Raw genomic sequence first — 22,237 nt, 5'->3', positions numbered from 1 at the left:
TAATATCAAAAGGCACAGGAAGCCAACAGCAAGCAAAGATGCAGTGAGTCCATCTTCTTCCTCCATCCTTACAGCTCCCTCTGCTGCTTTCTACTGACCAATAGTAACAGAGAGGCAGCTGGTAAAGTAAACATAGTTTCCAAATTTCTAGCCCTAACATCACAGAACAGAGTCTAGAAGAAAGAATTTGAGCTAAAAGGCAATGCTTAATAACTGGAATAGGTCATGGCCAGAAAAATCAGCCATATTTCCTTTACTAGAAACACAGTTTTAGAGTTCCTGCTTTACATCAGGCTCTGTGTGAGACTTGACTGTCTTAACCATGGGATAGTTTTAGACCCATTTCTAACTGGGCAGTTACTATGGTAGAGCAACTAAAATATAAGACATATAATGATAGAGACAATAATACAAAGTTTTTGAAGTAACATTTAAATTAGTTATGTAGGGGGTCAAAGTGTTCCATTGGAGGTGATATTGAGATTGGAGTTGACTTGAAGCTAGAGAATCATATTTTGGAAAACAGGAAAATCAGACATCAAAAACCACAGGTAAGTTCAAGCAGAGGAATTCCCTTATTAGAACACAGGTATCACTTGCTCTGCTGTCCCTGGATATCTCTGTACTAGACCTGCTTTAACTGGAGGTTGCAAATATATAAACCTTGAGCAGGGGCCCCTCAGAGTTGAAAATAAGACCTTGGACACTAGTACCATGGAAAACTACTACAGTCAATCAATTTGTAACAAATCTTTATTTGTGTCACTTCCTCAAAATTAAAAATGGGCATCCAATTGGTAGAACTTAGGTCACTTGCCTGCTCTAGGTGCTTGAAGGAAGAATGATGAGTACTTGACCCTATTTTTCTGATCTTGAACACTGACTCCTTCCAAGATCCATATAATGGGGACTTTATTCCCAAATAAGGCAAGCATTTGCATGGTGGTCCCCAAATATGGCCACCAGAAATTGTCCCTCTGGCAATCCAGCATTCATATAAAATCTTCTTCCTATTATGACAGAAAAAAAAAAAAAAAACCCTTCTTCTAACACTATGCAATTTCCTCTCATAGAAAAATCTATTTTCACCAATGTCTCAAAAAGAGACACTATAAGTCTCTTTAGTCACTCTCCATCTAACTCCAAGACCAGAATCCTTGAATAATGTCCATTCTGACCTTAGTTCTCTTGGATCCAATCTTGACACTCAGCAAAATATATCCAAAATTGTCAATTTATTTTGACACTTTATTGACACTTATTGCTGTTATACTGATGAGGAAAGGAAAGGAGAAATAGATTAAAATTAAGAGAATATATTTTAAATAATCAGATTTGCAGAGATTGTGCATGTGTGAAGATTAAATATATACATTGGAGCCATAATCATTTTTACTGTTGTTGCAAAGTTTTATATATATGACTTCTATTTTTCCATATGTTTCTCTCATATTTCTTTTGTCATGAGCAATTGTAGAGTACTTTAGCCAGTAGTATCACCTACCCTTTATTCCTAAGGATTCTGAGTTCTTGCTAGTCCTATCTATAGAATCTCAGTCTTTCACAACTACAGTTTATATGAAAATCCCCCCAGGGAACAGTTGGGTACTCATCCTCCTTGATGCATAATCAACCTTCTTTTCTCTTGATTTTCAGGATCTATTACCCACAATACTTACTGACTCTTTGTCATCAGACTCTAAATTGTCTAGATGTCATTGTTTACTTCTATGTAAACCTGCTAAATTCTATAATACAGCGTTTCTTCCTTGTTATTACTAACCTCTAAACAAGTAGTTGCCACAATTTCAGGAGTGGGAATAAAAAAAAATGTGACTGATTAGGTATAATTGGGAGAGATGTTAATCCCAATTCTAATCTTCATTTTTTGGACTCATATATACCAACTCTGCAAGAAATGGTACACATATCAGTCAATATTTCAAATCGTAAATAGTATCCTCTGATTTGGTGCCAATATTGATTCTTCAATAGGGTGTGTGATACGACTATAATTACCTGAGGGAGTTATCCAATTGTCTTTCTTCTTCTATGGGAAGTTAGGTCCCTTGCTTGAAAGAAATTAGGAGAGATATCATCATGTTGAATAAGGTATCCAGTTGTCTCAGAAATTCTTGCAATATGATGGATGAAGAAATCAAACAAATCCAAATCCAAAATACATATCTAATACACATTATTAGGAACTTTCCATGACAAAATTTGTGGAAAAAAAAAAACTGACAGCAAAACAAATGGCACAATATTATAGGTTCACTTTTATCATTTTTGGAAAATTATCCTCATACACTAGTAAAGATAATCCTGTGTTGCTGCACTTGTAAACAGCATCCCTCTTTATCACTATAGCCACTTTGTTCATTAAGTAAGTACTGAAGTTGCCATGAATGGGAAATAACTGACACTGAGAAATTATGTTCCCTTGTCCACCTAATTATTATGAGTAGAAATGTCCTTTGAGGTAACATGCAGTGTGGATAGTTTTTATGTTCTGAGCTCATTTTAAGGAATTCTTCCCTACTTCTCCAGTCTCCTCCAAACCTTTGTTATTAATCTCCAAATTCAGCTCCTCTGAGATTCCTTACTATCTAGGAAAACCATCAATTGCTTCCCATAAATCCTGATAGATCTTTTCTCATAGCAAAATGAAACAATTGTGAAGCTCTACATTATATACTAGGACCAGAGAAAACTAGACTTCCTGTGGAATGCTCCATGAGCTCTACAAGTGGTCTTGTAGGTCATAGAGAAAGTAAATCCTCCCAATAGTCGCAATGGGCCAATAAATGCTTAAGGTTTATATATAAACATCTCCCAAAGATTTGCGTATTCCACTTTCCCCAGGGAATAAACCCTTACCTTGTGGCTACAGGTGTCTTTAGGGAGAATTATGAGGAAGCTTTCTAGTATGTTTTATAGTGTCAATGGACTATGAGTGGAAGGTAGTGCTCAGAACACCAGCATACTCTTTTCCTACCAATTCTCTAGTTTTCATATAAGAGAGAAGGAAAAGCTCTCAATTCAACTGATAGTCTAATTTTACTATCTCCAAGACCACATTTTGTTTTTTACTCAGCTCAGTCCCTGCAGCAACAAAAGATAAGAGATTCTTTTTATCTTGATCCTAGAAACTCCCTGGATTTTAGTCAGTGCTATGAGCCTAGAATTCAAGGATTTTAACTTGTCATTCTCTTTTTTTAAACTTCCCATTGATGTTTAAAGCAGCTGCCCCTTTACTAAGTCCATAAATTCTTCATGTACATCCTATTGTTGTATGGTAGGAGCAACTCAATCCCCACAAGTCGTGCCTGCAATGAGCACTTGATGCCAGGTCACCACAGGCAATGATTTGATTAGCTTTTTCACTGCTGTTGAATTCCCATATTGGTATTTAAGTAAGATTTTAACTAGTTTCTGACCCAGCTATGCCACATAAACGATTGATAGGCTCCACATCCCTTTGCAGGTATCTAACGCACCCCATTCCCTGGTAACACTTTCTCAGTTAGGGATTTTGGTTGTGGGTAGCAAATATAGCTCTAGCTAATAAAAAGAGAAAATAAATTTGTTGAAAGAATGTTGGATAGCTCACAGAATCAGCTGGCAGGATGGAAGACCTGCTAGGAAAATGGGCAGAAAACAACAAAAGCTTTGTAGGAGGAACCACAGCCAAGATTTTGCTGAAGAAATGCACTTGTTTAATTGCCCCATAGGTACTACTGGTGCCATTGAACAGATCTGCTCCTGGATACAACCCATGCCACATGCACCAGAAAATGATAGATTATGAATCTAAAGGACATTCCTATATGATGTAGATCACTGATAAGTATCAGAAAGAATGAAAAACAAACAGAAGAAAAACAAAATGTCATTTCTGTCAATGATACACAGGAATGCAATAAAGGGATTCAGTATTTGAGATTAAGTGGGAAGAATTTTAAGAGACATTTGATTAATATGCCATCTTCATCCGATATCTTCCATTATTGTCAATTATCAGTTGTATGAGTCACTTATCTTTCCTGTGATTGGTTCTCTATCTCTATAACAAAGGTATTAATATCTGCATGAGGATGTCATGAGGGAAAAATGAGAAGTATATACAAAACCCTTAAGAGTAATATCCAGCATATAGTATGTACCTGTATACTATACAGGTACTGGTGTTAGTTAACTAGTAGTAGTAATATTGATGCAAAAACAATATTAGAGACACTTCAAATCTGAAGAAAATAAATACAAATTTGTAAATACAAAGATAAGAGAGCATTTGGGGAATTGTTACTATAATTAATTTTAAAACTGCCATTGAAACAACTTGGTCAATTCGGTATCTCCCACTTTTCATCTTATATTGAACAATTAAATCATAATAATTGAATAAGTATTTTTACAGTGTATATATTTTGTCTTCAGATTAAAGTTTATTTATTTTTAAAGATTTTATTTATTTATTCATGAGAGACATGGGGGGAGGGGGCAGAGACCCAGGCAGAGGGAGAAGCAGGCTCCATGCAGGGAGTCTGACGTGGGACTTGATCCTGGGTCTCCAGGATCAGGCCCTGGGCTGAAAGTGGCACTAAACTGCTGAGCCACCTGGGCTGCCCCAGAATAAAGTTTATAGAAATGTTAATATTCTTGGAATAAAAGGGAAATTTGGATAAACATATCTCATAGAAATAGAGTCAACAGTATTTTTGATAATAAAATATTAGTGATACTCCATTAAAGTGAGAAACAAGATACCAGTATTATTACTACTTGATTTTCTAGTTAATGTAATTATACAAAGTAATATATACATGAGGTACTTGAATGATAGAAAAAAATTATCTTTCAAAAATCATTATAGTCTATCTCCAAATAATAAGAGAATTAATAAACCAAACACATTTTAAAAATTAGGTTTAATAAAACAGTTCTGAAAAGTTATTAAGTATATCGAAAAAAAAAAAAGAAAACAACTTGGTGGCTTTCCCATTCTTACATACTGCTATAGCTCCTAGAAAATACAGAAAATATATAATAGAAAATATCACACAAAATAAAAGACAAATTTCACTCATGGTAGTAGCAAAACCTATATGGCTTCTGTGGATTAATCTGAAAAGGATTATTGTTAATTAATTAAGTAGAGGGGAAAAAAACTTTCCTGAAGACACTGGTTTTCTTTGGATGATCAGCTTTAATCTTCATTCTTAATTCTCCTTAACTGTTACCTCTCCTCCAAATCAATTAGTAGGTTTAAAAGAATGCCAAGTCAAATTCATTTTTTTAAATTGAACTTTACCAAATGATTCTAAACTTTTTTAATTTGATTTTTGTTTCTTTTCTGCTTTGTTTTATTTTTGTTTTTCCTTGAACAGGGTTTCTCAAATAAGGTATTGTTGATATGTTGATTAATTTTTTTGCTGTTGTTCAACAGCACTCTTTCATATATTGGAATATGTTAACTTTTCTGGCCTTCACTTAGTAAAAGCAAATGGCACATCTTCAGTCATTGTGACACCCTAAGATACTCTACACCTTCCAAATATTCCCTAGTGAGCTGAAGCAACATGATACTGAGAATTAGCAATGTGGAAAATATCAAATCACACTATGAACCAAATAGGCAAAACACTGTAGTATACACACAGAAATAGACAAATAAGTCAGTAAAACAAAATATGAAGCATGGAATATATTTGTGTATATTTACAAATTTGCCTATTGTAAGTGTGATTTTAAAAATCATTGAGGAAAAAATAGACTACATATTGAATAGTGTCAGAAACAAAATCCACCTCTAAGTAACACCTGAGGTGGGGTGCCTGGGTGGCTCAGTCAGTTAAGTTCTGCCTTCAGCTCAGGTCATGATCTTAAGGTCCTGGTGAAGCAGGAGAGTTTGGTTATTGTCTCATGAAGTCGGAAAATGAATCTCGGAGACAAAGGAGAGTGAGTAAAGCGATAGAAGCTTATTAAGCAAAGATAGAGAGAAAGCTCTCAGAAATGAGAGGTGTCCCAACAGGGCTGCCACTGAGGGCTTTTTTGGCTGGCATTTTATAGAAAACCTGACTAGAGAACGAGAGAGTTGATGGACTTGAGATTTCTCGTGCCATTTTGAGTGAATGAAATGCCTGTGTTGAGTCTCAGTGATTACTTGATAGCAATCAAAGGAAGATACTCCCTAGTATTTTGGAGTCAGGAGGTCAGACTTACTTCCTTATCTATGTGTTTGTTGCATTTCCATGTCCTTGGGATTTATGGGAGCCCGACCCTAGGTCCTCTCCGTGTCCTTGGGATTTATGGGAGCCCAGAGATTTGTCTGAGCCTGACTCTGGGCCTTTCCCTTATCTTTCTCTGCCTCATTTGTCCCTAACTCACTGGGATCAAAGCCCCACAATAGGCTCCCTGCTTGGCAGGAAGTCTGCTTCTCCCTCTCCCTCTGTTCCCCTTCCACGGCTTGTGCTCTCTCTTGTCTGCTCTCAAGTAAATAAGTAAAATCTTTAAATAAGTAAGTAAGTAAGCAAGTAAGTAAATAAATAAATAAATAACACATGGATCAAAGAAAATATCTGAGGACACATTTCAAAATTTCTTGAACTAAATTATAATACAATTTAATAAAAGTTGTAAGATACAGTGAAAGCAGTAAGTTGAGGGAAATATATATTACTAAATAAATGTACTAGAAAAGAGGAAAGATCTAAGTCAATAATCTGTTTTCAGCTTAGTAAACTAGGTAAGGATTAGACAGCAAAAGGAAAATAAAGCAAACTAGATACTATAAAAAACTCAATGCCTACGCATCTTATAACCTAAATGAAGTGGATCAATTTATATTTTAAGGAAAATATAAAATCTGCCAAACCCACACAGAAAATATATAATCTGAATAGGCCTATATCTATTAATGAAATTGAACCAATAATTAACAATCTCTGAAAACAGAAAATGGTTTCTACCAAACATCTAAGGAATAATTTATACCAATTCTCTGAAAACTCTTTCAGAAGACAGAAGCAGTAGTATAACCTAACTCATTCTATAAAACCAGTATTACCCTAATACCAACACCAGATAGAGGCATTACAAAAAAAAAAAAAAAGAAAAGAAAACTAAAACCAACATCTTTCATGAACATAGATGCAAAAATATCCCACAAAATATTAGCAAATTGAATCCAACAATGTATAAAAAGCATTATGCAACATGGCCAAGTGATATTTACCCTAGATATGCAAGGCTTCTTCAACATGCAAAAACTAATTGATTAATTCATCACATCAATAGGCTAAAAAAGAAAAATCACATGATAATATAAACAAAAAGAAGGCATTTGGCAAAATACAGCCACCATTCATGATAAAAACTCTCAAGAAGAAAGAAGAAAAAAATATATAATAATACAGATTGAAAATGAAGAAATAGATGACATAGAGGACAAGATTATCCATGTAGAAAACCCAAAAGAATTGACAAACAACAACAAAAACCTCCTGGAGCTAATAAGTGATTATAACAAAATTGCAAGACACAGGGCAATGTATCAAACTATTTTACACAAAGAATGGGCCCATCTCTGTTGGCTCCTTGTGCACTGGTCTCTAGGATTGTTGGACTTCCTATGGTGAGAACAGATTTCTGAGTTCTGTAAATCTGAGGCAACTGCCCAGTGTCCCTGTGTAGTATGCCTGAATCTGAGGGCACGAATCAGCACCACAGAAATTTTTCCCAGTCATGAACTTTTACGCAGATAAAAATTTGGAGATTTAAAGAAATTCTGAAAGGACTATTCCCATTAAGGGACCAGGGAAGTTTATAGTAGAGTCATGGATGGATCATTCCAAGTTCAAGAAATCCTGGGAACTTTGTCAGTTTACCTCAGAGACCATCTGGTTTTGTTCATGATCCCTGGGAGCATTCTAAACTGATCCCCACTTCAATAAAACCTCGTGACTTCATTTTATACAGAATCTTCTGACTGTGCTGGGTCCAATGCTGGCCTCTTCTGTGACTATTTCCAACCCTCAAGGGAGTGCCAGAACTGCTCTGTATGGACTGAGATTTTATGGTCCTGCTGAAACTAAGAACAGCCAAGGGCTTCGTTTCATAGCTTTTTGTAAAGGCTTTTCACACTGCATGAAGACAAGAGTGGTTTGTTAGTAATTGCTATTGATCTTACAACTGAAGCCCACACTGGCACTAGAAAAACTCCTAGGAACATGGCTTGGGTCTCTCTCCTCTTCTGGGCCAGTCCATTTTGTAGTTTTTGAATCCTTTCTTTTTCAAAGCTAATATATTATCCATATCCACCCTGTATTAACAGAACAGGGAGAATGAAGGGGTTATTTTCAAATTATAGTTTGAACTTTTAAAGATTTTCCATAATGGATGGTCTGTTTCCTTTGTGAGTCTAATTTCAAAATGTAAACAAAAATGGCTATTACAGTTCTAAAGTATTAATAATTTGGTAAGTACTGCGCTTAATTTTTTCCTGGCTTTTTAGCAGAACAATTTGAATAGATAATAGGTACATTGCTCTTTTCAAGAAAACTTAATGAGAGGTCAAGTTGAACTTGTCTCTACTAAAGCATAAAAACACGAAGAAAAGAAAAAATATTTTAAAGTTTTCATGTTGAGGTTTTTGTTGTGTTTTAATTGTTGGTTTCTGAAGTTTTTGTTTTATTTTGTTTTTTTTTTATTATTGGTTTTTCAATTAAAAAAGTATCAACATGTAATTTATTAATTTTTTCTTCATGAATAAAACCACAGGTGCAAGTAAACTGGCTTGGACAAACTTGAGCTTGGGAAACTTCAATTATCTGTATTCAGGGACTCAATCTGTTCCCAGAGGAGCATCTATGGGCAGTAAGATTAATACCTGATTTCAGGTCACTTGCAGCTTTTAATTCAATGCAGAATCTAACTATAGTAAAGATTGAAACAATATTTTATATTCCTTATAAGTTCATGGATTTTATCCAAATAATCTAATAGTGTTTGCTTTCTTTTTTAACAGGAACACGGAAACTTGATGCCTTTTCTGCTTACAGAAGGTAATACCCTTATAGAATCTTCCAATTAGCCATTCAAAGTGGTCAGCTGCAGTAAATCTTTTATTTCTTCCAAAAGCTGCTTCTGCCAACAGAATTTCATGCTCTTTTCTTTAGAGACAGAATCTCCCTTACATTTCAACTGTAATTCCACTTGCCCTAAAGCAGACACAAAATTCAGTGCAACTGTTGCATAGTGTTCTTCTAGCTAGTTCCTATGTCTCCATTTCATGATGATCTTTTCATTTGTTAATAATTTCACATATTCACTAGTAATGTACCAGTCAAACATCTGGAACTTCCCTCCCTTTTCAGAAAATTTTTGCACCATATCTTTCACAGTGCAGATGTTGTGCAGCTGTTTCACAGCTGTGCTGAACAGCTCCATCATGAGTAGTGCCACAGTGAGAATCCTTACTCCCCCAGTGCCACTGGAGATGAGGCCTACAAAGTATTCTCACTCCAGTTTCCTTTTAGCAGTCAATTCCTGGGTTGCCAAAATTTTCCATGGTAAAACCATTCCCATTGTAAATTCTGTCTCAAATGGCTTTAGGAAATCTTCAGGGACCTCCCTGACTTGGAGGTGATAAAAGTTTTTTAATATCCTTCACTATATCTCCAACATTTTTTAAAAGATTTTTTTATTTATTCATGAAAGACACAGAGAGAGAGAGAGAGAGAGAGAGAGACAGAGACATAAGCAGAGGGGGAAGCAGGCTCCATGAAGGAAGCCTGGGACTCCGGGATCACGCCCTGAGCCAAAGGCAGATGCTCAACCACTGAGCCATCCAAGTGTCCCATCATCATTTCTTTTTTTTACTCAAATTCATCCTGGTGACATCGACTTCATTTTCTTCAGAAAGAAGAAAATCTGCTTCACACCAGATTCCTTAATTGTACATTTCCAGTTCAGTTTGGTGTCCCATTCATAGAAGAAAATTGGCTTTCCTTTGTTGCTGCTTTGCTTTGCCTTCTACTTGGTTCAGCTCAATGATCTTGCATTCTCTACAATAATATACACCAAGATCTCATAGTGCTTCCTCTTGGACCAGTTGGTGGTGACCTATTCTGTCCAGTGCCAGATATTCATGTTGGTCTAACCTCCTGCTCTTCCACAAACCAGGGTGAGTCCTCTAGTCCCTCCTGACCATGTCTGCATGGACACCAGGCCCCTTTCAGGCTCAACATATGATCTATCCTTGAGAATGTTCCATGGACACTTGAGAAGAACGTGTGTTTTGTTGCTTTGGGGTTTTTTGTTTTTTTTTTTGTTTTTTTTTTTTGGATTTTCTTTCTTTCTTTTTCTTTCTTTCTTTCTTTCTTTCTTTCTTTCTTTTTTTTTTTTTGTTGCTTTTGGTTGACATGTTCTGTGTATGTCTGTTAGGTCCATCTGGTATAATGCATAGAGTTCAATGTTTCCTTAGAGATTTTCTGTCTGGATGTGTTATCAATTGTTGAAAATGGGATATCAGGGATGCTTGGATGGCTTTCCATTGAGCAGCCAACTCTTGATTTCAGATGGGGTCATGATCTTGTGTCCTGAGTATGAGTCTCATACCAGGTTCCACATTCATCAGGTAGTTTGCTTGAAATTCTCTCTTCTTTTCCATTTGCCCCTCCTCCCATTCTCTCTCTCCCTCTCTTAAATAAATAAAACTTTAAAAAGAAAAAAGAAAGTGTGAGATATCAAAGTTTCCTACTATTATTGTATTTGCTGTCTATTTCTCCCCAAATCTATTGCTATTTGTTTATATATTTAGGTGGTCTGATGTCGAATGTATAAATATTTAGAAATTTACATCTTTTTGTTGGATTGACATCTTTATCAGTATATAATGACCTTCTTTGTTTCTTATTACTATCTTTGTCTTAAAGTCTATTTTGTCTAAGTATTGTTACTCCTGCCCTCTTTTTGTTTCCATTTGCATGGAAAATCTTTTTCCATCTGTTCACTTTCAACCTGTTTGTCCTTAAAGCTGAAATGTAGGCAGCATATAATTGGGTGCTATTTTATTCATCCATTCAGTCTTTCTATGTCTTTTGATTGGAGAATTTAGTTCATTTACATTTACAGCAATTATTGATAGGTATGGACTTACTATTGCCATATTGTTAATTATTTTGTGCTTAATAATCTCTTTGTTCCTTTCCTTTTCTCTTGCTCTCTTCCTTTGTGATGTGATCATTTTCTATAATCCTATCCTCAGATTCCTTTCTCTTTTGTGAATCTACTATAGCCTTTTGCTTTGTGGTTACCAGGAGGTTTACATAAAACATATTTTACCCATTTCTTTAATTGGAGTATAATTAACATATGCTATATTAGTTTCAAGTGAACAACATAGTGGTTTGACAGTCATATACATCATGAAATGTTAACCACAATAGGTATAGTTATTGTCTGTCATCATACAAAGTTATATAGATTATAGTGATATTATTGACTGTATTTCCTGTGCTGTGCCTTTTATTTCCATGACTGACTGACTGGCTGATTTATTTGTTTATTTATTTATTTATTTATTTATTTATTTATTTATTTATTTATTATTGATTTTATTTATTTAGAGACAAACAGAGAGCATTCAAGCAGAGGGGCAGAGGGAAAGGATGAGAGACAATCTCAAGTAGACTCAGCACTGAGCATGGAGCCTGACATGAGATTCCATTTCATGACTCTGAGATCAGGACCTGAGTCCTGAATCGAGTCTAATGCTTAACCAACTGAACACAAAAGTGCCCCTTCATGACTTATTTATTTTATAACTGGAAGTTGGTACCTCTTAATCCCCTCTAATCAGTTTCACAAATCCCTCTACCTACTTCCCCTCTGGCAACCACTAGTTTATTTTCTATATTTAAACATCATATCTGGGACACCTGGGTGGCTCAGTGGTTAAGCATCTGTCTTCAGCTCAGGGTGTGATCCTGGGACTCCGGATCAAGTCCCACATCAGGCTCCCTGCGAGGAGACTGATTCTCCCTCTGCCTGTGTCTCTGCCTCTCTCTCTCTGTGTCTGTCATGAATAAATAATTATGTAAAATATATATAAATATAAATAAATAAAAATAGACATCATATCTACATCAATCTAGTTTAAGCTGGTAACAGTTTAACTTTGAATGCATTAATAAAGTTCTACATTTTAACTCTCACTCGCCCCCCACCACATGTTTAGTTTTTGATATTATAATTTACATCTTTTCACTTTGTGTATCCATTAACAAATTATTGTGGCTATATTTCTTTTAATATTCTTGTCTTCTAATGATCATACAAAGTGGTGATTAATTTATTCCATCAAAATTTTAATCAGAGTCCATTTTATTTTCACAGGAAAATAATTGAGCACAGTTAAATAATGTAATTGTTCAGCTTTCACCTGCATTTTTATATAGATCATTTAAAGATTTTTATTGAGTAAATCATTTTGCAAGATTTAATAACTATTATTCCTGATCAATATATATTGAACTACTAAGTATGACTGCTCTGTACTCAATGATGTCTAAACATGGATTCTGTAACTTGAATCCTTTTAAAGGTGTTTCCTTAACTTATAAAGTTATTTTTCAAAACAAACTATTGTTGAGAGACTCAGTTATAATGTTGAGATATTGGAATTACCATTAAGATTATACTGGACTGACTATGAGATTCTGAAAAAGGTGATGTTTCATGCTGAACCACCCACGATGATACACGGGCCTTTCAAAGAAGCAGCTTGTATTTGCAGGGAAGTTTCCTAGGTTGGATTTTCACTCTGTGACTCAGGATTCCTGATAAAGATAACTTTCCAATGTGGGAGAGTGTAACAGAAAACATTTTTAAATAACATGTTCTAACAAATTGAGTTAGCTGAATTGCATGCCTCATCTTTCTTTTTCAAAACAATTTTAGATTTATTTCTTTGCAGAATCGTAGACTGCATTTAGGTGTTTCTCAAGGTCACACAGAGATCTTGATCAAGAACTCAGACTCCAGAGTCATAGAAAAATTGGCCTAAGTCTTGATAATATCATTTAACTGGTTTGTGAGTTCAGGAAAGTTACATAACCTTGTAAACCTGCATTTCCTCATGTATGTAACTGAGATAATAAATAATAGTACCTGCCTCATAGGATCCTGATGAGTGTTGAATAAGAAATTGCATATAAATGTTTATCTCATACCTGACATATGGAAAGGACTGAATAAATGTTAGGTAATTAACTATTATTTATTTTAACTGTGGTTTCCCTCAAGATGTAGCAAATAAAATCAAACCAGACCCATATTCCTAGAATTCAAAGTCAATTCCATATACTCATATCTACACAAAGCTACTGATAGAACTGTATTCCAAAGTGGCAGTTAAAAACAGATCTGCTTTGTTGTGTACATAAAAATATACACAAATCTATACAAATGTGTTTCCACAGTCCTACTTTCCAGATGTGTTTAGCTTCTGTCATACGAATACAAATAAACTTAGATTTTGTTGCAAGAAAAACTACACAGGCAGCATGATTCAAGGCAGTTGCAGTAGGTGGCTTCTGAGAAAGCTAAGCACAAATGAATTCTATTTCATTATGAGGTTTTGCTAGAGATTTTAGGAAGACTAACTCTTAATATATTAAACTTCTTCATTGCTCCTTTTAGTTCTCAATTTCAAGGCAGATCCAGATGAGAATATCAAAAAGGAAGTGCCCATTCTATGTGTATACCCTGTGTGAGACCCTTGGCCATACAAAGATATTTGTTCTTGAGAGAAAAAAACTGTCCCTATTCAATAACTCTTGCACATTACATGTGTGCATTTCTAAAAAGGGAAAACAAAACCTGGCGGCAAAGCATAATTATAAATGGTAATCGTTACATTTTCATCATATTTATGCAATAAATAAGTCTGTCAAAACTAGAGTTTAAGATTTGTAGTATGCTTCTCTCCTGTACTAATATAATTTATTTTGCTCCTCTACTAATGAGCCTGGCTTTAGATAGTCATGAACATCAGTCTCAAATACAAATTAAAAGTCAGTATATTACATTTCTCCTTCTGTTCCTTCTGCATATTACATTGCTCCATAAGTTCATTGATGTTGGAATTCTATCTCTCCTTCGGCACAATTTTCCTCTGTGGTATGATGCTATGAATATTTATGGTACAATAAAAATAATATAATAATAGGCATTTCCTAAACTTGTGCTGCATATATCTTCAGACAGAAGCTGGGAGGGCTATATCTGTTACCTCCCACTGGAGAAGATCTTTATGTCCTGTGAAATAGCTGGCTGTCCCAAAGACCTTCACTTCCATGTGAATTAAATGGCTTCTGTACTGAAAAATTCTGAGAGGAATTTTTTTCTTCTTCCACATATAGTTTTGACTATCATCATCTCTGAAACATTGCCAGATTTTTCTTACACTGAGTAGGCTTCAATTGATATCCTTATTCATCCTTCCTATGTCAACTACTACAATTCATTCTTTTATAGCCACCTTAAATCTTTAGTCTCTAAAATTCCAGGGTCCAGAATACTCTGAGCAGACTATTATCTTGCTCAGTGAAGCGGGACGGCTTTACCCTCACTCCTCCTCCATCACCCTTAACTGACTGGATTTCTTTTCATTTATAAATTTAACTTGAATTGTTTTCTTTTTTTCAAATATTTGCCAAACTTTCTCATTCCAGCCTATTTCCTCAGCCTGATATCTGCTTAGCTACACATAATGTCCCTAATTCTGTGACTTTCAACATTGCCACATATCAGTCTCCCATTTATTCTCTACCGTCATTCCTCTTATCTAGTTTATGAATATGGCTAGAATTCATTCCATTTTCCATTAATGATTACTAAAAAAGTCAGGGTTTTTTTTAATCCTATCAGTTATTAAAGAAATTGTGATGTTCACCTCAAATGAACATCCTGATATTTTTATTATAAATTTTCTGGGGAATGTTTTAAAGCTGTAAGACACCTCAAAAACACTTCTTTAACATTTGCTCTATGTGTGTGTGGAAAAGAGAGGAAGAGATGGAGATTGAGACAAAGATAGAGACAGCATGCACTTTAATATATATTCTACAGGTAATGTTGGGAGACAATTCTTCATGGGTCTCTGACATTTCTGCATGTTTTGTGAGCAGAGACATAGGCTTTTGTTCTGGATTATGATTTCAAGGATGTTAGCGTAGCAAATATACTTAGGAGATAGAGGTACTTTCTTCCTCCAGAGCAAAAGCAGTTCATTGATTGGTTGGTTGTTTTTTGTGGTGGAGTCTTTTTGTTGTTTTGTTTGTTTTGTTGGTTGTTGGTTGTTTTTGTTGATTTTTATTGTTGTTATCATTAACACTACTGTCCAGTAAAACAAAAATACCTTTCCCTTTGTGGAAAAATCAGGCATGCTTTCTACCTCTTAGAAAGGAGTTGGCTTCTCTAACTCATGTTTTCTCCCTTATATGATAACCCAATATGTATATAGATATCACATGAAGCTCTCCATGCTACTCTGTGGGAACTGGAGCTTGAGCATAAACTGATACTTGGACTATAACAGTCATTGGAAATAGAAAAGCCCTTTGCTTTTTATCCAAGAGATTGATTGGTTGATTGATTGTCTCTCTGAGCATCCATGAAAGAGAAGCAGAATAATTTGTTAGGTGAAATCTCAAACCTCATCATTTTTCTGAAAGATGGGATGCTGACGGAGACATGGCTTTCTGCAACAGGAAAGATTAGTGTCTTATTGGCCTATTAATAGGAGTAGAGGAAAGCTCATGTATGGTCAAGTAAGTAAGTAGGGTCCTCTATTACCTTTTAATTAAGAGGAATTAAGGAGATGGTTTCAGGCAAAGCACTAGGAAAAAAGTATAAAGACAGCTACTCAAATGATGCACTAGGTGCTTCCAATTCTCTTGTAAGAGGTGAAATGGGGCTCCCATCTGGTGATCATCCTCCCGTCTGTGGCTTTGCAACAGCTGATACTAAAATTTGTTCTGGGGTTTGATGGCAGAAAGTTCTACTGCCTTTCATTCAAAAGAGATGCTCCAAGGAAGAACAGAAGGAAATTTATAACTATTGTAGGCAGAAAGCAGGCAAAGGACGAGTTTTTGTTAGTTAACATGGGGGTATAATGCTTGACATGAAATACATATGCCTGCTAAGGAAGAATGGCCATATGTGGGTTGTCTTATGGCTTATCTCCTTCTGTAATGTAGCATGCCAATCCCAGATCCTTTCAGAGATAGATGACAGTAAATGTCAACAAGGCTTTTTGCAATGGGAGCTTTGGTCCTTTAAGGGAGAGCTCCATGGGAAGGACAAACTCCTTTGAGAAACCACAGATAAGGCATTGACTAGTATTGGGGGGTCTTACTGCCCTGGATGATCTTTACAATGCTGATGACAATGACTCACTAACAAATGAGAAATAGACCCAAAGAAATCTAGATAAATTTGTTTAACAAGCCATGCCACCTTCAAAAACTCCCCTAAGCCTTATGTAGAAACCCGGCAAGAACTTAGGAGTTGTTATTTTGATAATAGGACCTCAGATGGTGTAAGGTTAAGATAACATCTGTAAAAAAAAAAAAAAAAGTACCACTGTGTATGTCAAACTCAAATCCAAATAAGCCAAAGGAAATAAATCCCACAGCTTCAACCAGCATGCAATGTGACAATGGCAGTTGAAAGAAGGTGTCTCCAAATCTGAAATAGATGGTATCAGTAAGGATGTTCTTACTGCTCATATGAGGCTTTGGGTGGACAGAAAACATAAGAGGTTCATTTGATTGAGCTGCATGCCATGACCACTCTGTTTAAATCTGAAAGCAAGTATGCCTTGCCCTCTAATTCCTCTAGGCTCTCTGATTCCTCTATTCATTACCCTGACTTAAGCCACTTTGGGAAAGATGATTTTGAATGAGTTCTAGGTGTCCCTGGCCCCAAGGAGAACCAAGGTCATGTATATCCATTTAGGTAAGCTGGCAAATTTGGAGGAATAAAGAAACTCAAATGTATATAATTCTGTTGGAGAAAGGTGCCCAATTCATAGTCATCTGGTTTTGGAAGTGTAGGGATATCCAGAATCAGGCAATAAAACTTGAGCTAGGTACACACTGGGGAAGGAGAGGTAATATATCCTTGTGGATGGGGTTCTCTGGACCAATTCAATATATAATGTATATTAATGTGTATGCTGTGAATACTTATAGAATCCAGAGTGGATTCTTCTAATCAGGAAGTGTTATATATAGGAAATTGCTAGTGACATATATAAGTCACATCCCAATATGTCTGCCTATCCTACTTAGAGTGGTCCAACAGAAACAATATAATCCAAGGAAGACAAATGGAAATCATAGCTGTGATGAAATCTTAAGGAGTAGGTTTCAATATTAACACAACGGCCCATATGGTCAATGAGAAATGGTAATGGGAGATGGGGCTTTACAATGGATTATTACCAGTGGGATCCAATTGTTGCTGCTGTAGTCTTATAAATGACTCCATTGCACAGACTGATGACACTAGATGTGTTGTGTTGGACACGGCAAATATCTTCTTTTCTGTCCCACTGGCACCCAAGGACCAAGACCAATGTAGTAAGGCCTTCAATATACATTTGCAGTACTTTCTATGAGTATATATGTTCTCCTGTTATTTGCCACCAGGGGTTGAGCTAGGGTAACATTAATGCCTCTACCTCCTAATGTCTGAAGTTTTCACTAAATAGATGATTTGTACATTGGCAAGTCAGAAGCCTTAGTGTCAATGACCTTGACTGCAGTGTTATTACATTTCTAGCAGCAAGAGTGGCTGATAAATCCCAACATAATTTAGAGGACTGTTAGCCAAAGTGTATCTTGGGTCTATGTGAGTTTATATCAAAACTTCTCAAACCCTCAGCAGTCAAGGAAAAACTACTGTCACTTTGCTATTCTCCAAAGAGAGATCCAACAATTTATTGAACTCTTTAGATATTGGAAGCAAATGGGCATTCTACTTGGAACATTATATTGGCTAGTCCACAAATAAGCATCCTTTGAATGGGATCCAGACCAAAAGTGTGTGTTGGAAGCTATCCAATGAGCTTTGCATGCTCTCTAAATTACTGTCCTCTTTAAGCTGCAAGTCTCTCTGACTGATAATTTTGCTGTTTGGAGTATCTGGCAAAAGGAAGCATCTTACATTCAGTGATACTCTTAGAGGTTTTGGATTTGTTGCTTCTGTGACACAGGTACCAGGTATACCCTTTTTGAAAATCAGTAATCACTGAGTGAAATAAGTCAACCAGAGAAAGACAATCATCATATGGGTTCCCTCATATGTGGAATAGAAGAAACAACACAGAGGATCATAGGAGAGGGTGGGAAAATTGAATGGGAATTAATCAGAGAGGGAAACAAACCATAAGAGACTCTTAACTAAAGGAAACAAACTGATGGTTGCTCAAGGGGAGGCAAGTGAGGGGATGGGGTAATAGGGTGATGAGCATTAAAGAGTGCATGTGATGTGATGAGCACTGGGTATTATATGCAACTAATAAATCATTTGACATTACATCTGAAACTAAAGATGTACTAATTGAACTTAAAGTAAAAAAAAAAAAGAAAAGAAAAGAAAAGAAAGAAAAGAAAAGAAAAAGACAAGAAAGAAAAGAAAAAAAGAAAGAAAGAAAAGAAAAGAAAAGAAAAGAAAAGAAAAGAAAATTCAGCAATCAGCTTGCTATGAGACACTAGCCAAAACACCTACCTTACCCTTGAAGGCTTTGTGACTTTTCAGCCTAATATTACCGTCTGGAGTTGGGTTGACTTGGATTCAGTGACTAACAGTGGCTAACAAGGAAGGGTTCAATAATCCTCTCTTGTCAAGTAAAAATGGTGTATTCAAGAATGGTGCTGACCTGGCTGGCCACTATACCATCTTTAATTTATATGAGGAAAAAAGAGTTGGTGATCATCTCTTTGGGGGAAATCTTTATCTTCCTCTCCACCAATGAAACAAAGCTGTTGGCGTAATAAAATCTTTGATTCACAGAGGTTGCCTTAAATTCCGAGGCCTGGTTCACTGTTATTTAATCTAAACTGACACTGATGGTGTCCGCTGGACTACTGCAGCTGTACAACCACAACACCAGCTATGCAGAGCTGAACATGGACATGATTGTTCAATTCAGTAAGCCAATACTCTTCTTGATGAAATTCATTTTGTGTATACTGCCTCTTGAGCTGTTGCCAGTAGTCTAGACTATTTATTCTGACACCTGGTAAACTAAAGACTGGCAGATAAGAAACACTTCCCTTTAACACTGCCAACTTAGAAAAAAAAATGCTGCCTCTTAAACCATCTGGGCCAATCATGGAGATGCCTCCAGTGAACAGTCAGGGCCTGTTCTTCGATGAGACTAAATGGAGTCAGTCCACTGTAGCATCTACATTGCCACTATTCCTGTCTAGACTTACTTTCTACTAGATATGGCAACATATCCATCCCCATAGATTGAGTGCAAAGTAAAGGACCATAGGTTTAAAATAGGCAGTCCATCACTGCACACCAGATATATGAATCTTACCTTAAGTGGATGTTTTTCCTGTGGTAGGAGAAAACACATCACATTGGAGATTACACTCACCTACGCATAGCATATTGACTAAACCAAACTGTGGACCCCTTTCAGGGGTATCAGCATTGCCTCACAGCTCTTGACATTTTTCAGATTACCATGTTGCTATTCCATGTCTGATCAGCATAGTCTGACACACCACTGTGGCTCTTTAAGCTTGTCTATGTCATGTATTCAGCTTTATGGACAATTTACAGCCAAACACTGGTACATCTTTTATCTAAAAGTCACATGACAATGAGCTAATAATCAAGTTACTCAATTGACTCTTTATGACCATAGGCATTTGATATTGTAGAGCACTGGGATAGCCTCAAAAATTGACCCAAAAAGGTTTCTGGCTCTACCTTCCTCAACTCTTCTTCATCAATCAGTTTGACCACTAAATGAAGCTTTTTGAAATTTTGGGAATCTGCCCTGACCATTATTGAGCATGGGAGCATAGTGCTTATTATTTTTCCCAATATTAACTCCAGGGTGGCTTGGTTTGTACAACTTGAATTTAATTGTTATTCAACTACCTGGATTCTCTTAGAAGAGTGGCATAGTTATGTGAAAAAGATAATGATCACTTAGCTGAGTACACTGCTTGCTAAGTTCCCCTATGGTAGTCCACACTGGCCAAAGTGAGGGGAAAAACAAAGCATTATAAGTTTAGTTAAATTGCTTTTGTAACTTTTGCACCTATCCCTTCTAAATGAAAACTTGGAGTATAATTAGGGGGTGATTGAGAAAATGTAAAGTTATAACAATTGTAATGGGACACAAATATTTTATGGGACTGGAGGAAGAGTAACAAGGTGGCATCTGCAGAAGGTTCATCTTAAACCTGGGAGACATGGATGACAAAAGGACATGAATATTTCTTTTTTTTTCCTTTAGACCACTCCTGGAGCCTTCTTCAGAAAAAATTCTCTGTGTGTCTCTCCCAAATTATCAAGCACTTAAATTTAACTGATTTCTGGATCATAACTCCCCACAAGGCTGCTCTTGTCACCATTTGATAGCCATTCATCTTAAAATTACCAAAAGAGAAAGTGATAACTCTAGTCCTTACACTTCCCAGTACAAATCTTGTAAACATCTTTAGTTATCTGTTTCATCCACATTCCCACTGATGTAGCATAGTGATTTCTGGGATTGCATGAAGGTTATCTGGCTGATGGTTTGGACCAGACAGAATGGACTCTAGTCCCGACACTTCCCAGTACAAATCCTCCCCTTACCCCGGTACAAATACTGTAGACATCCTCAAACATTACCTTCAAAAACAACCACTAGACTCAATTATAGAAACTGAAGACCTACCAGATGGCTAGGAGACCACACTAGAGCTCTTCACCACACTGGAGCGATGTCACCACACTAGAGCGATGCTCTTGCATGATGTAGATTCCACTTCAGGAGCTCCACTCATTGTAAACAGCTCTCTTTTTTAGGAATACCAAGTGTACTCTTGGGAGTAGGGGAGTAGGTCTTGTGTGGAAGCCAAGTATTGGCTTATTTCTCTCCCCCAAAATGATGATTTTCCTCTTAGAAGTAATCATAAGAGATCTCCAAGGTTTTAAGGGAACATCCACAGGAGATACTGTAGCCCTGAATACAGTTCTCTCCAAACTGAGCTACACTTAGTTGCTTGGGGAATCTCCCCAGAGAGGTAGTTGATTTGCTACTTACACCAACTTCATAGTTGGTTTTCCCTACAATATGATTCATTGTAAGGAAAATTAGAATTAGAAAATTCTATTAGAAAAGGTGATACAAGTGCTCGCTTCAGTAGCACATACACTAAAATTGGAATGATACAAAGATTAACATGGACCCTGTGCAAGGATGGCATACAAATTCACGAAGAAAGGGTGATACAAAATTTGTCTTTGATATTAGTTGAGGTGATCAAAGATACAAACTCAACCCTAGAATGCATTCAGGTTAGCATTAACTCTGTGGCCAGGCTTGTTATAGATGATATTGGCCATAGATTTTCTACTTGCAGGGCAAGGTAGAGTCTGTGTGATTTCTAATATATCCAGCTATACCTGGATTAATGCCTTGAGCCAAGTGGAAAGGTCAATGTGGAAGCTTTAGGAGAAATACACCTGGATTTCTAAGGTAGATCCAGATGGTTTATGAGATTTGCTTAGTTGATTGGGTCTGGGACACTTGATGTTAATACTGAATATTGCCTCATCCTGCTGCTCAGAGTCCTATTGATAGTAACCTTCATTAAATGTAGTATGAGACAAATTTAACAGATTTAGTCTTAATCTCTATGAGCCATATTGATCAATGTGCCTGACAGAGTGGCATACTCATAGGAAATTTTTCCAGAAATCAAAACAGTGTTGAATCAAGGAGTAATTACAGTTACAAGACAATTCTCCATGGGTACTGCATGTTTATTGTTCAGATATTGTTTCCCTTTGTGGCAAAGATCAGTCAGGTTTACTATCCATTATAAAAGATTCATTTTTCCTACAGTTGGAATACTACTCCTATAATATAAACCACAATGTGTGAGCAGACACTTGGCCCACATAACATTGCCCTGAGGGACATCAGCAT

General features: G+C 36.3%; 1 non-coding gene across 1 annotated transcript; it reads left to right on the top strand.

Moving 5' to 3' along the window:
• The first annotated feature begins 21,436 nt into the window (after nucleotides 1-21,436).
• Nucleotides 21,437-21,547, top strand: LOC119874329. The gene has a single exon (XR_005368201.1). It is a non-coding gene; the product is annotated as a U6 spliceosomal RNA (small nuclear RNA).
• The last annotated feature ends 690 nt before the right edge of the window (nucleotides 21,548-22,237 follow it).

Source organism: Canis lupus, chromosome 12 (assembly GCF_011100685.1).
Source record: "Canis lupus familiaris isolate Mischka breed German Shepherd chromosome 12, alternate assembly UU_Cfam_GSD_1.0, whole genome shotgun sequence".
Taxonomy (NCBI): Eukaryota; Metazoa; Chordata; class Mammalia; order Carnivora; family Canidae; genus Canis; species Canis lupus.
The sequence above is the reverse complement of the archived record's forward strand: the minus strand, read 5'-3'. Positions and strand labels throughout refer to the sequence as shown.